The sequence below is a fragment of the Notolepis coatsorum genome (assembly GCF_963971535.1).
Source record: "Notolepis coatsorum genome assembly, chromosome: 7".
NCBI lineage: Eukaryota > Metazoa > Chordata > Actinopteri > Aulopiformes > Paralepididae > Notolepis > Notolepis coatsorum.
Genome location: NC_140171.1, coordinates 7411342 through 7425571, shown reverse-complemented (window position 1 = coordinate 7425571; position 14230 = coordinate 7411342). Strand labels below are relative to the sequence as shown.

Genomic DNA, 14230 nt, shown 5'->3' with positions numbered 1-14230 from the left:
TATCCTGAATGCGGTCATTTGTTGTCAAAGCGAGTGGCGCTCGTCTTCGTATATGAAATTCAAGTTTAGTTCTCAGAATGGGAATCGGCTGTTTGGTGCATCCCTACTTCTTACAGATGATATTTAGCCTATAGACTCTGCAGGTCAGACAGGGCTGTTCTTTTTTTCCTCAAGAGTCATTTCATGTACCCGGCTCTATTTCTCCATGTCTGATGCCCCGTTTCTGTCCCTTCCCCTCCAGATGCACAGGCAGCCGTGGCAGGAGGAGACGCCGGCTCCTCTTCTGCTCCTCGTCCTCCTGCTCCTCCCTCAATCTCTGCTCAGAGTGGTGCAAAGGTCGCTGCTCATCAGATGACTGGCAACACTTTTAATGGACCGGTTACCTTCACTAGTTAACTAGTTAACTGCAGCAGGACACCAGCCAAATCATTGATGCAAATGTAGTGTTGGCAAATTGTTAGAGAATAATAAGTAACTTCATTTTTTTTTTTTTTTTTATGATCTCAGATTTATTATAATGTAATACTTTTTTTCTACACATATGATACAGATTTTGGCCGTTTATCATGCACATCTCGTCTTTATCTGTTTTGAGCAGTTCTTACGTACTTTCCTCTCATCTATTTCAAATAAAACCCTTTACTTATTAAACGTAAAAAAAAAAAAAAAAAAAAAAATCGTATTAGTTTGTGTGACACAGAGAATCCAAACACAGTATCTATACTTGATTAATTGAAGTCAATGGGGGGCAAAAGAAAAACAGCAAAACTATATTAGATTAGATTTAAATGTATTGCCATCATACAGCACAAGTACAGTACAACGAAAAGAAGTTGGCATCTAACTGCAGAGAGCAATATTATACAATGTACAAGTGATTAAACTGGAATATATATAAATGAGTACTACTGAGTAATAGTGCTAATCTGATGCATGTGCAGTGTTACAGTATTATTATGTACAATGATTCAAGTATAAATACACTATGGTAGTAGCCATACTGGCCAGTGGTTAGGGCTAAATACAATGTTATCTATATAGCACCTTTAATTATGTAAAATGTTGTCATCATGTTTTCTTATGCATTTACCTCTAGCAGTTTTTTTGTATTGTATATTTTTAGGCATATATGTTTCAATGTTTGGGTATATGCTTATTGCTTGTTTTTATGATACCTGGCCGTCGCCTCGTTTAAAACAAATAAAGCATTAACATTGGCATGGTGTACCTTTCTGTGCTTATTCATCCACAATCTATAGCTCAACATGAAAATATTCCCAATTAATCATAAAAGAATATTGCGAAATTTTATTTTAACCAAATCTTTTTAAACAATAATGTTAGTGATAGAAGGGAACTCATTTTGTGCAAAAATGGAAAGCTTTTCAATTTCCATGCAGCAGAATTGTTACAATAGCCGATAATCCATTTTCCCAATGATAAATCCCTATATACGGGTGGAACAACCAGTGACGTCAGACTATACCTCCCTATTCAGAATGGCTTGTTTCAGTAGGGGGCGTTTCTGTCTCAGCTGAACTGCAGAAACGGGACGTGGTACAGATTTCACATTTTGTCAGTGTTGTTGGTACAAGTTAACCCACATAGCTGCTTTTTAAATGGTAAATGGCTGCTTTTTTATATAGCGCTTTTATCCAAAGCGCTTTACAATTTGTTCCTCACATTTACCCATTCATTCACACACTGACGGCGGAGGCAACCATGCAAGGTGCCAACCTGCTCATCGGGAGCAATTAGGGGTTAAATGTCTTGCTCAACTCAAGGACACATCGACATGCTGCCCGGGAGGAGCGGGAATCGAACCGGGAACCTCCGGATTGCCAGACGACTGCTCTCCAGTCCCGACCCACTGTCGCCCCCACATGATGATGATGAATATAGTTTTGATGATGAATAGTTTATTTTCAGTCTTTGTTTACAGATCAATCAAAAACACACTTGTGTGGACTTTCAAAAGAAAAGAAAAAAAAATAATAATAATAATAAATAATCACAAATGTACATATTCAAAGTAAGCTCACACACCAAATCCAAACTCAATGACCGAAAAAAGGAATAGGCTGAAGATTGCTTGAAAACAATGCAAAACACTGGAAAAGGCAATTTTTTACAATATGGGACCTTTAAAAGAAAAGATAAAGTATAATATGATGGCCCTGTTTGTTTTGGGGAAATGAGAAGAGTGTGTCACAAATCATAATTAGTTTGAGATTTCAAAGTAAAAAGGAAAAAAATAAGGTGAATGGGATGAATGCAGTTTTGATTAACATTTCCCAGTAAGTGTAAGCTACTAACTTGACATGTACTGTATCTTTATTTGTAAACTATTGCTTCCCAATCCCAACCCATGCATGCCAGAGTATTGGCATTCCTTAATAAATGCATTTAATCTTCTTATATAGTTTAGGTCATGCATGATATATAGTCAACAGCTATGTTCTTGGTCATTAATATAGATGCTTTCCTGAATCCTACATCAAATTAGCCCAAATCAATGCAGCCTAAATATTGAAGGGGCATTTCACCAACAACAAATAAAGCAATGCTAACATTAATTTTGCACATAATCTCGCTCGCGCATATCCCAAAATTGTCTTCCATGAATGCATTTTGAACAAATTAGTTTGAACTTGTCCTCCGTGAAATGTCAACCGTGGGTGCTGAACGCTTAATTGTGTTGTATTAATTACAGTTCGATGAGCTGTTTGTGGGAGGATAGACCACTGCGTTACATTGAGCTCATGGGAGAGAGAGAGGGGAGAAGATGAATGAATGTGGATGAGACATCATGAGAGCCTTAGCATTAAGTGGTTGTTTGTATCTACGGCTGTGAGGGTGCTGCTGCACATGATCCAATAGACTTTGACACTATCGATCACTCGATTCTTCTAGGTCGGCTTGAGAATCATGTTGGCATTCGGGGTCTCGCACTAGCTTGGTTTAAATCCTATTTAACTGATAGAACACACTGCGTGGTCTATAATGATTTAACATCTGAGACCCTCCCAGTGCAATGTGGTGTCCCACAAGGCTCTGTCCTGGGCCATTTGCTATTTTCGATTTACATGCTACCCCTCGGCGATATCATACGCAAATTTGGCATAAACTTTCATTTTTACGCTGATGACACCCAATTATATATACCTATTAAGCCAAATGATTCCTCCCAACTACAAAACCTTGAGGCCTGCTTGCTTGCCGTCAAAAAATGGATGTCTGTTCGAATCCAGCTCCCGGCGTTGCTATCAGCTTGGCTGTCCTCTCACACTGATACAATTGGCTGTATCAGGGGGTGGGAAAGCTGAAGGGTGGGTCCTGGGCGTTGTGGACAGCGACCCCTACAGTTCGGTCGGGGCGCCTGCTCAGCGAGGGTTGGAACTGAGGAGAGATAGTGTGGCCTCCCACACGCTACACTCTCCCCGGTGAGAACCTGCGCGGCCAGGTTGGCCTGCCCCAGGCTGCACATGCGTCGGAGGAAAGCATGTGACAGTCTCCGGTCTCCCGGATCAACAGTAGGGGAAAGTACGCAACAACCAGGAAGGGTGGGATGGGAGAAAAATCGGGAAAAAGGAGGGGAAGAAAGATATATAAAAAAAAAAAAAAAAAAAAAAAATGGATGTCGCAAAACTTTCTACTCCTTAATGCAGATAAAACTGAGTTAATTGTTGGCCCCCCAAACCACAGAGGCCTGTTTCAGGACATCTCCCTCAACTTTGATACCTGTCATGTATCCCAGAGCTCCACCATAAAAAACCTCTGAGTCATTTTTGATTCCTCCCTCTCATTTAATGCACATATAAAAAATGTCACCAAAATTGCATTCTTCCATCTTCGTAATATCGCAAAAATACGCCCCATTTTAACTCTGGCTGATGCTGAAACCCTGATTCATGCTTTTGTCTCATCACGTCTGGACTACTGTAATGCACTTTTTTCAGGCCTACCTAATTCAAGCATCAAAAATCTTCAACTCGTGCAAAATGCGGCTGCACGGATACTAACTAGAACTAGAAAATTTGATCACATCACACCAGTTTTGTCCGCCCTACACTGGCTTCCTATCCAAGCCCGTTCTGACTTTAAAGTGCTACTCCTCACCTACAAAATTTTAAATGGGCTTGCACCGCTCTATCTATCCGATCTCATCTCCCGATACTCGCCCGCTCGTGCTCTGCGCTCACAAAATGCGGGGCTTCTATCGACCCCTAGGGTTAAAAAGAAATCCGCCGGCCACAGAGCCTTTGTCTACCGCGCTCCCTACCTGTGGAACAAATTACCTGCCGTCATCAGGGGCGCCTGCTCTGTCGAAGCTTTTAAATCCCTGCTTAAGACTCATCTTTTCTCTCTCTCCTTCAACCTACCCTGATCTCACCTGGTCGGGGACTGACCTTTAGATTAATCTGTCTAGTTTAGTTAGGGTACAGGGTACTACATGGTACCACAGAGTACTCCATGGTACTACATGGCACTACAGGGTACTACATGGCTCTACGTGGTACTACATGGCACTACATGGCACTACAGGGTACTACATGGTACTACAGGGCACTACAGGGTACTACATGGCACTACAGGGTACTACGGGGTACTACAGCGTACTACATGGCACTACGGGGTACTACAGGGTACTACATGGCACTACGGGGTACGACATGGTACTACATGGCACTACAGGGTACTACATGTCTGCTCTTTTTCAGCACCACAAACATGGGAACTCTCCCCCCCCCCCTTTCCCCCCCCCCTCCCCCCCCCCCCTCCCCCTATCTCTCTGAGTGCCCGTCTCCTGGCGCTGACTAAGGTGATGGATGCCTCGGGGTCTTGGCCAAGATTGTAGTGACTGCTCTACATGCACCTCCGAGGCCTTGGATCAGTTATTCACCGTCGTCTGTCCGTGGTCCCGTCAACTGATTAACAGTATTAACAGACTGTTAACAGATTAACAGTCAACGCGGTTTCATTGCTGGGTTAAGTACTTCTATTCTATTCACATAATACGCTTACTTCATATATCTACTCCATTCACATATATGCTTACCACTTGTATCTATTGCTATGTCGGTACCTGGGGGTCCACATCTCAGAGGACCTGACATGGTCAACACACATAGACACAGTAGTAAAGAAGGCGAAACAGCGTCTCTACCACCTGAGACAGTTAAGGAAGTTCAGAGTATCGGGAAAGATACTCCAGTCCTTCTACTCAGGAGCTGTAGAGAGCATCCTGACCGGAAACATCACTGTCTGGTATGGAAACAGCACGGCACAGGACAAGAAGGCCCTACAGACAGTGGTGCGCTCAGCCGAGCGTACCACGGGTATTGCACTACCCCCCCTGCAGGTTCTATACAACAAGAGGTGCAAATCCAGAGCCTGCAGGATAATGAAAGACCCTCACCACCCCAATAACAGCCTGTTTCAGCTGCTGAGGTCCGGCAGACGCCTGCGAACCCCAGCTACTAGGACAGAGCGGCTTAGGCTCAGCTTCTTCCCCCAGGCCATCAGAGCCATGAACAATGAACATTGAGTGCTCAGAACATTGAACTGTCCACACACAAGCACACATGAACACACACACGACACGCACACTGTGCACGCTCACACACGAGCAGCCACTTAACACTTTAACATGAGCGGGCACACACTCATGTCGCACACACGCACACTTATGGCCAAAGGAAAGGACACTTTAAATTAGAATAACAGGAACAGTGTATTGCACTACCAAAGCTAACTAGCATGTCCCATATGCTCTGTAAATAACTATGTACAGATACCGAGATGTCACTCCATGTTACCTGCTACCTGTTACTGCACAATGTTGTTTCCTTCTTTTGATTCTATTATATGTACCACTGTATTGCACATCGTTGCGGGCAAGACCACCCGCATTTCATTGTATACCTGTATGCCGTGACAATTAAAACTCTTGACTTGACTTGACTTGAACATTCCCGTCATTCATGGAGTTTAAAGGCATTGCACTTGACTGATGTACTGAATCATGTAATTGTTTTTAATCCATCATTGTAGTAATTGTAATTCATTGTAATTATTAACTGTTATGATATTTGTGTCCTTTGTTAACTCGTCATCACTGTAAATGAGGGAAACCTCAGTGCTTTCACGAGTATAAATAAAGGTTTGAAATGAAATGAAATGTCCGTCCACTACAATCTCATGAGCTGTCTAACGCCTGTCCCGTCTCCCTGTCGCCCTATGACTTGCTGTCCTGGAGTGCTGACCGGAGTGTCGGACGTCCCGTGATGAAGGCCGGGAGGTTGCGACCCCCTCTGCGTGCCCCCCTGTCTCCGGAGGTCTCGTAGTGGTGACCGGAGTGCCGGATGTACCGCGATGATGTCGGGGAGTTCGCGACCCTCTCTGCGCCGCCCCCTATCTCCCTGTCTCCGGCTGTCCCTGAGCAATGACCGGAGTGTTGAATGTCCCGTGACTAAGACGGGGAGGACGTGACCCTCTTTGCGCCGCCCCTGTGCCTCAAATAGATCCGCTATCAGCTCTATCTTTAATCTTTCAAAATGTTCAGTTGCTATCGCTATTAGCTCTATCTTTAATCTTTCAAAATGTTCAGTTGCTATTGCATGCACTCATCTGTGTTTCACTACTTCCATGAGTGCATGCTTACCAACTGTCCGTCTGCAACACTACTATCACCAACATCTAAGAAGGGAGATCCCCCCTTGAATGGCCCTTCTAAGGTTTCTCTCCTCCACACTGCCTGTGGAGCTTTTTTCCCTATTGTTAGGTTTTAGTGAGTTTTTCCTTACCTTCGCGTGGGGTATGTCTGGGAGTGCTTGCATTCTTTCATTTATTTGCATTCATCTAAAAATGTTTGGACCTTATGGTGTTCTTGTTCTGTTCTTGACTTATTGTTATGTTTTCTTCTTGACTTGTTTAAAGAAGACCTGTACGGCCCATGGGGACATTAACGTGTGTTGTCGGGCCTTATAAATAAATTTTGATTTGATTTGTATACTGTGGTATATTTTTGAAGGCTATTAGACAAATAACACCAGTTATTATGGCACATATTAATTTCTATAAGTCTCCTGAATGCGGAGAGACCAGTCCATCGGCACGCGCAGATTGCGCACAGAGTCTCTCTGGATTGTCAATCTTCCACATTTCTCCAATAGTATGCAACTGCAGAGCCTCAGAGCGAAGACCGGCGGCGTCAATACTTTTACCAACGGATTTCCAGTTCCGCGTGCGCGTTCTGCGATCTGATTGGCCACTGACGTTTCTGGTCGTGTGACATGTGCGGCCAATCGTGTGACGCCTGTTTCTTTCACCGGTTAAGCTTAGGCACTCTTTCGAAGTTGGTTAAGGTTAGAGTTTGTCTTGGAGCAGGGCGATAGAACACCAGCCCTGATTCCAAACTCTAACCTTAACCAACTTCGAAAGAGTCGCCTAAGCTTAACCAGTGATAAACTAGGCGTTAGGTAGTTTGCATGCCGTTCGAGGCGGAAATGGGCAAAGACACAGGCGTCACGCGATTGGGCGCACATGTCACATGACCAGAAACGTCAGTGTCCAATCAGATCGCACCAGAAACGTCAGTGGCCAATCAGATCGCAGAACGCGAACGCGGAACTGGAAATCCGTTGGTAAAAAAATAGACGCAGACCGGCGGTCTAGCGACCGCTCAGCAGCGCCTCCCACCCAATGGCTGAATTGGAGTATTGCACTTCGTCGCACTGTGAGCTGTATGAGTAAATTAACTATACTTTTGCTCACACAATATCTTGACTGTACTGTACCCATTCTGCAACCTGTTAAATAAAGTTTTCAATCAATCAATCCTATATTTATATTCATTTGGCGCTAAGATGGCGGCGGTCTCGTGACCCAATTCAGCCATTGGGTGGTCTACAAGATACACTACACGACCAAGGTACCCATGTACATGTCAAAATACTTCCCAAAGGTCAGTGAATACCACGATCACAACACCAGAGGGAGCTCCACAAATCATGTTAAACCCAGATTCGGCTCAAACAAGGGACTAAACACGTTTCGTAATTATGCCACATCAATGTGGAACGCCCTACCCAAAGCTGTAAAGGAATGTGAATCACTACCCACTTTCAAAAACACTGCAATTCGAAACTGGCCCCTACAAATGTCCTAACCCAGTTGTACAGTAAATTACCAAGTATGGCTTTGTCAGTATTCCAATGTACAGTGTACAGTGTGTGTCCCCTACCCCCCCCCCCCCCCCCCCCCCCCACCCAACCCCACCTACCCAACTTCCCCCAATGTCCAGTTTCTACGTCAAATGTATCACTCTTTTTCTGGACACTTTTTGTATCACAAACAGTACTGTATTTGCAAATCTGGTATGTCATAAATGTATAGATGTAGCAGTACTGTCTATCTGTATGTCATGTATATGTCATATATGTTGATGAATTGAAAATGGGGGACCCTGATGTAAACAAGACGAAAGTCTTTCTCTGGTCTGCATCCCCTTAACAATTGTGTGTATTGAGCTGTACTGTACTGTACCCATTCTGCAATCTGTTAATAAACTTTTCAATCAATCAATCAATCAATCAATTAATCAATCAAGAAGTCGGACTCTCCCTAGCACACTGCTGTCTGGCCAGGCGCGCGATCCCGCTAGGAACCCGTGCGTGAAATTCGTGCGCGTTCAATGTGCCCGAGCCGTCAGACCGCCGGTCCTGAGATCGCCGCTCTGCGGCTCTGCAGTTGCATACTTCTCCATTTCTGTCAAGAAGTTTTCCGGAAACTTTAAATCGAAACTAACATCTGAATGAATGAATGAATGAAAACTTTATTAACAGATTGCAGAATGGGTACAGTACAGTACAGCTCAATACATACAATTGTTAAGGGGATGCAGACCAGAGAAAGACTTTCGTCTTGTTTACATCAGGGTCCCCCATTTTCAATTCATCGTAACATATATGACATACATGACATACAGATAGACAGTACTGCTACATCTATACATTTATGACATACCAGATTTGCAATTACAGTACTGTTTGTGATACAAAAAGAGTCCAGAAAGAAAAGAGTATATACATTAGGCGTAGAAACTGTACATTGGATTGGGTAGGTGGGGGTGGGGGGGGGACTGTACATTGGAGGTGGTTGGGGGGGGGGTTGGGTAGGAGTGGGGGGGGGGGGTAGGAGTGGGGGGGGGGGGGGGTTGGGTAGGAGGGGTGGGTGGGGACTGTACATTGGAGGTGGTTGGGTGGGTGGGTGGGGGGGGGGCATTTACATTTTACATTTTACATAGCATTTACATTTTAGTAATTTAGCTTGACTCTTTTATCCAAAGCGACTTACAAGTTGTGTACAAGTCAGCAGGAATTCGGGTGCAACTCTGGACTTTCAGAGTAAAATTAACAGTAAAATTGTTCTTCGAACTTGGGTGCTACAGTCTTGAGTGCATAGTAGTTTAGACATAATTAGCATATAGTTAGTAATATAGGCAAGGGAGATCACTATAGCAGAGTACTAGTAAAAGACGGTACAACGGTTAAGTTGTTCTTTTCACACCAAACTCAATTCCGATTCGTGTCATATAGGCTATTTGTTGTATTGTGTTGTTTGTATTTGTTGTTGTAAGTCTTATTAGCGCATTCAGTTTGTGAGTCACACACACACACACACACACCAGGACACAGAGAGAAGTCCGATGAGGAAGCAGTGGGTGGAGTTTTCGACCAAACGTGTGGAATTCAGTCACGCCTATTAGTCCCCTGAAGGCGGAGAGACCAGTCCATCGGCACTTTTACGCACCTACTCCCAACCTCCGCACGCGCAGATTGCGCACAGAGTCTCTCTGCATTTCAGTCAAGAAGTTTCCCGGAAACTTTAAATCGAAACTAACATCTACTCGCTGCAGTTGTGCGTCTGCGTCATCCTCTGGAGATTGTGTAGCGTCGTGTACTTTTAACAAGTAAGTATATTTTCCCCTCAAACTGCTCTAATATTAGTAGTGCTTTATTGTGAATGAATGAATGAATGAATGAAAACTTTATTTAACAGATTGCAGAATGGGTACAATACAGTACGGCTCAATACATACAATTGTTAAGGGGATGCAGACCTGAGAAAGACGTTTGTCTTGTTTCCATCAGGGTCCCCCATGTGGTAATGGCGGCACTATAATAGGCACTTTACGCAGCGCGCGTAAGAGAGCGCGTTGGAGAGCCCTTGATTGGAGACTTTTTTTATTGTTGTGTAGCCATATTGTATTTTTCAAGGATTTTCATAGTGTGTTTTGTTCTAAAACAAGCTTAGATCTAGCCTTATGCGCATTTTAAATGTTATTATGACTCATAATAATATTTATAATAATTTATGAGTTCTGTGTTGCCTGACCTGTCTAGCCTATAGGTACTAACAGTACACTGATCTACCCATTTCCTTGGCCAGCCTATATTTTGTATTCAACCATATATCTGCGTAATAACCATCTTACACCAGGCTGTTGATGCAACATTCTGATTTCCTCCAGTGCCTGTTTCCTATAAATGTTGTGCTCAGGGTGGGCGGCTACATGGCTTAGTGGGCAAGGCGCTCGCCACGAATGACGGAGACGCTGGGCTTGCCTGTTCGAGCCCAGCGCTCCACATTGCTTTCAGTTTAGCTGGTCATTCATACTAATACACATTGGCCGTATTAGGGGGTGGGAAACTGATGGGTGGGGATCGGGCGTTGTGGACAGCGACTCCTACAGGTCGGTTGGTGCGCCTGCGCAGTAGAATCAGGAAGTGTCGGGGGCAGCGTGAGCCTCCCACGCGTTACTCCTCGCCACTGAGAGATCGAGCTGCGCAGGTGAAAAGATGCGACTGCTGTTACCTCAAGTACCGGAGGGGACTTGTGCTATGTATGACTTAGTCCACATTGCAGCCGGCTTGTGGGAGGCAAGAAACAGCGTTTGTGACAGGGGAGGGTTGAATTGGACGATACGAAATTGGGATGGGAGAAAATATAGAAAATGGGAGAAAAAGTGGATAAAAAAAAAAAAAAATCAGTCAGGGGGTTTAGATCATTGGTCTCTCTAAGACAGTGGTCCTCAAACCTGTTCTGTCAGGCCCCCCTTTGGAGGACCAACATGTTTTGGGCCCCCCCCCCCCCCCCCCCCTCGCCCAACAAAATAGTCATGAAATGGACCAAGTTTAAATTGATTGAAATAACATCAATATCAAATTGTGCGAGTCCCACTTAACAATAACATTCTGTAACAATAACCAAAAACTGAGTGGAAACAATTATGAAATGTGTAATCCCTTTGTTCGAATAATAACATATATAACAAAACAGTTCAATAGACACTCGAACTGTGTGTTTTTATTTTTTTATTGAGAGAAATCTCGCCAAGAATGAGATAAGCTTCATCGTATTTTCTTGACTTGAAAAAAGATTATGTAAATCAATATCTTCCTTTTGAAGAAATCAGGATTGTTAAAGCTCATTAGTAATTATTAGCCTGCCCTAATCCATGTAAAAAGATAGCCTATAGTACATTCACACACACACACACACACACACACACACACACACACACACACACACACACACACACACAAAACACTCTCAATTAAATTCAAATCATTGAACGTACAGAGAGTGAGAGAGAGAGAGACGAAAGTTATCAAATGCGACTATAGTGAAGCACGCACTCAGCTGCTTTAAAAAAAATTGATTTAGGCAGAATCACAAACAGTGGTGGAGAAGTTATTTATATTTTGAACGTGATTTATTCATTTCGCACTAGTTAGATGACATGTTGCGCATTTCCACAGCAAGACCTATATACGCTGTCATGTATCTGTATTCCCCCATAACATGTGGCTTGACATTACAGATTGGTTTCCCATCCGTGGCCAGTGATCTACGATGACCGAACAGAGGCTCCTGGCTATACTGGAGGGTATGGTTGGTGACGACGTGAAGAAGTTCCAATGGCACCTCACTCATTCAACATGGGAGGGTTTTGAACCCATTCCCAGGGGCCTAATGGAGGGAGCGAGACGGCGCGACGACACAGTGGATGCAATGGTGGACAGATACCACGAAGAGGGGGCTGTGACTATCACTATTGAGATTCTGAAGGAGATGGGCCACCACAATGCTGCAGATAAATTAAAGAAGGGAACCAGAGTGACCAGAGGTACAAATGTTCTCTATAGATTTAGTATTATAGCAGTACAATTATCTTCTTATGAGGGATGCACCGATATCGGTGTCGGATATAGGGCCATATAGGCTAAAAGGTATAGTGGGTATCAGGAGAATTTCCTCAATAGTAAAACCTGATACAGTATACCAAGAGAAACATTTAAAGGTGCTACAGATAACATTAATTTGTATGTAGATTAATCATTTTTCTTTTCTAAATAATACTCCCACAGAGCTTTTAGAAAGGTGCAGAATAAAAGTATTGCTTTTTCTCCAAATAAATGATTGATTTATGTATTTATCATTAAAAAATAATTTGGCGGGTCCAAAATGAATGTTGTTTACATGGTGCGTGCATGTATCCCCTATTCCCCTCCCTACTTCCTCTTTCCCCACGTGGAATGCACCTGATCTGCAGATAAACATGCTTCTATAGTTGAGACATGCTGGAGCTCCAGTAGTGGGACATCTAGTGGCTCATTGTTATCTATAGCACCTTTAACAAGTCAGAGAAATAAAAAGGAAAGTCACTTGATTCTCTACATTTTTGACACAGAAAAAAAAGGGGCATTCGTTATCCTGAATGCGGTCATTTGTTGTCAAAGCGAGTGGCGCTCGTCTTCGTATATGAAATTCAAGTTTAGTTCTCAGAATGGGAATCGGCTGCTTGGTGCATCCCTACTTCTTACAGATGATATTTAGCCTATAGACTCTGCAGGTCAGACAGGGCTGTTCTTTTTTTCCTCAAGAGTCATTTCATGTACCCGGCTCTATTTCTCCATGTCTGATGCCCCGTTTCTGTCCCTTCCCCTCCAGGTGGACAGGCAGCCGTGGGAGGAGGAGACGCCGGCTCCTCTTCTGCTCTTCGTCCTCCTGCTCCTCACTCAATCTCTGCTCAGAGTGGTGCAAAGGTCGCTGCTCATCAGATGACTGGCAACACTTTTAATGGACCGGTTAACTTCACTAGTTAACTAGTTAACTGCAGCAGGACACCAGCCAAATCATTGATGCAAATGTAGTGTTGGCAAATTGTTAGAGAATAATAAGTAACTTCATTTTTTTTTTTTTTTTATGATCTCAGATTTATTATAATGTTATACTTTTTTTCTACACATATGATACAGATTTTGGCCGTTTATCATGCACATCTCGTCTTTATCTGTTTTGAGCAGTTCTTACGTACTTTCCTCTCATCTATTTCAAATAAAACCCTTTACTTATTAAACGTTAAAAAAAAAATCGTATTAGTTTGTGTGACACAGAGAATCCAAACACAGTATCTATACTTGATTAATTGAAGTCAATGGGGGGCAAAAGAAAAACAGCAAAACTATATTAGATTAGATTTAAATGTATTGCCATCATACAGCACAAGTACAGTACAACGAAAAGAAGTTGGCATCTAACTGCAGAGAGCAATATTATACAATGTACAAGTGATTAAACTGGAATATATATAAATGAGTACTACTGAGTAATAGTGCTAATCTGATGCATGTGCAGTGTTACAGTATTATTATGTACAATGATTCAAGTATAAATACACTATGGTAGTAGCCATACTGGCCAGTGGTTAGGGCTAAATACAATGTTATCTATATAGCACCTTTAATTATGTAAAATGTTGTCATCATGTTTTCTCATGCATTTACCTCTAGCAGTTTTTTTGTATTGTATATTTTTAGGCATATATGTTTCAATGTTTGGGTATATGCTTATTGCTTGTTTTTATGATACCTGGCCGTCGCCTCGTTTAAAACAAATAAAGCATTAACATTGGCATGGTGTACCTTTCTGTGCTTATTCATCCACAATCTATAGCTCAACATGAAAATATTCCCAATTAATCATAAAAGAATATTGCGAAATTTTATTTCAACCAAATATTTTTAAACAATAATGTTAGTGATAGAAGGGAACTCATTTTGTGCAAAAATGGAAAGCTTTTCAATTTCCATGCAGCAGAATTGTTACAATAGCCGATAATCCATTTTCCCAATGATAAATCCCTATATACGGGTGGAACAAC

The 14230-nt window shown here is 42.8% G+C and overlaps 1 long non-coding RNA gene across 1 annotated transcript; it reads left to right on the top strand.

Moving 5' to 3' along the window:
- Nucleotides 1-9805: 9805 nt before the first annotated feature.
- LOC311232691 lies at nucleotides 9806-13939 on the top strand. Its single transcript, XR_014619963.1, has 3 exons — nucleotides 9806-9973; nucleotides 11888-12193; nucleotides 13018-13939. It is a non-coding gene; the product is annotated as an uncharacterized lncRNA (long non-coding RNA).
- Nucleotides 13940-14230: the final 291 nt, after the last annotated feature.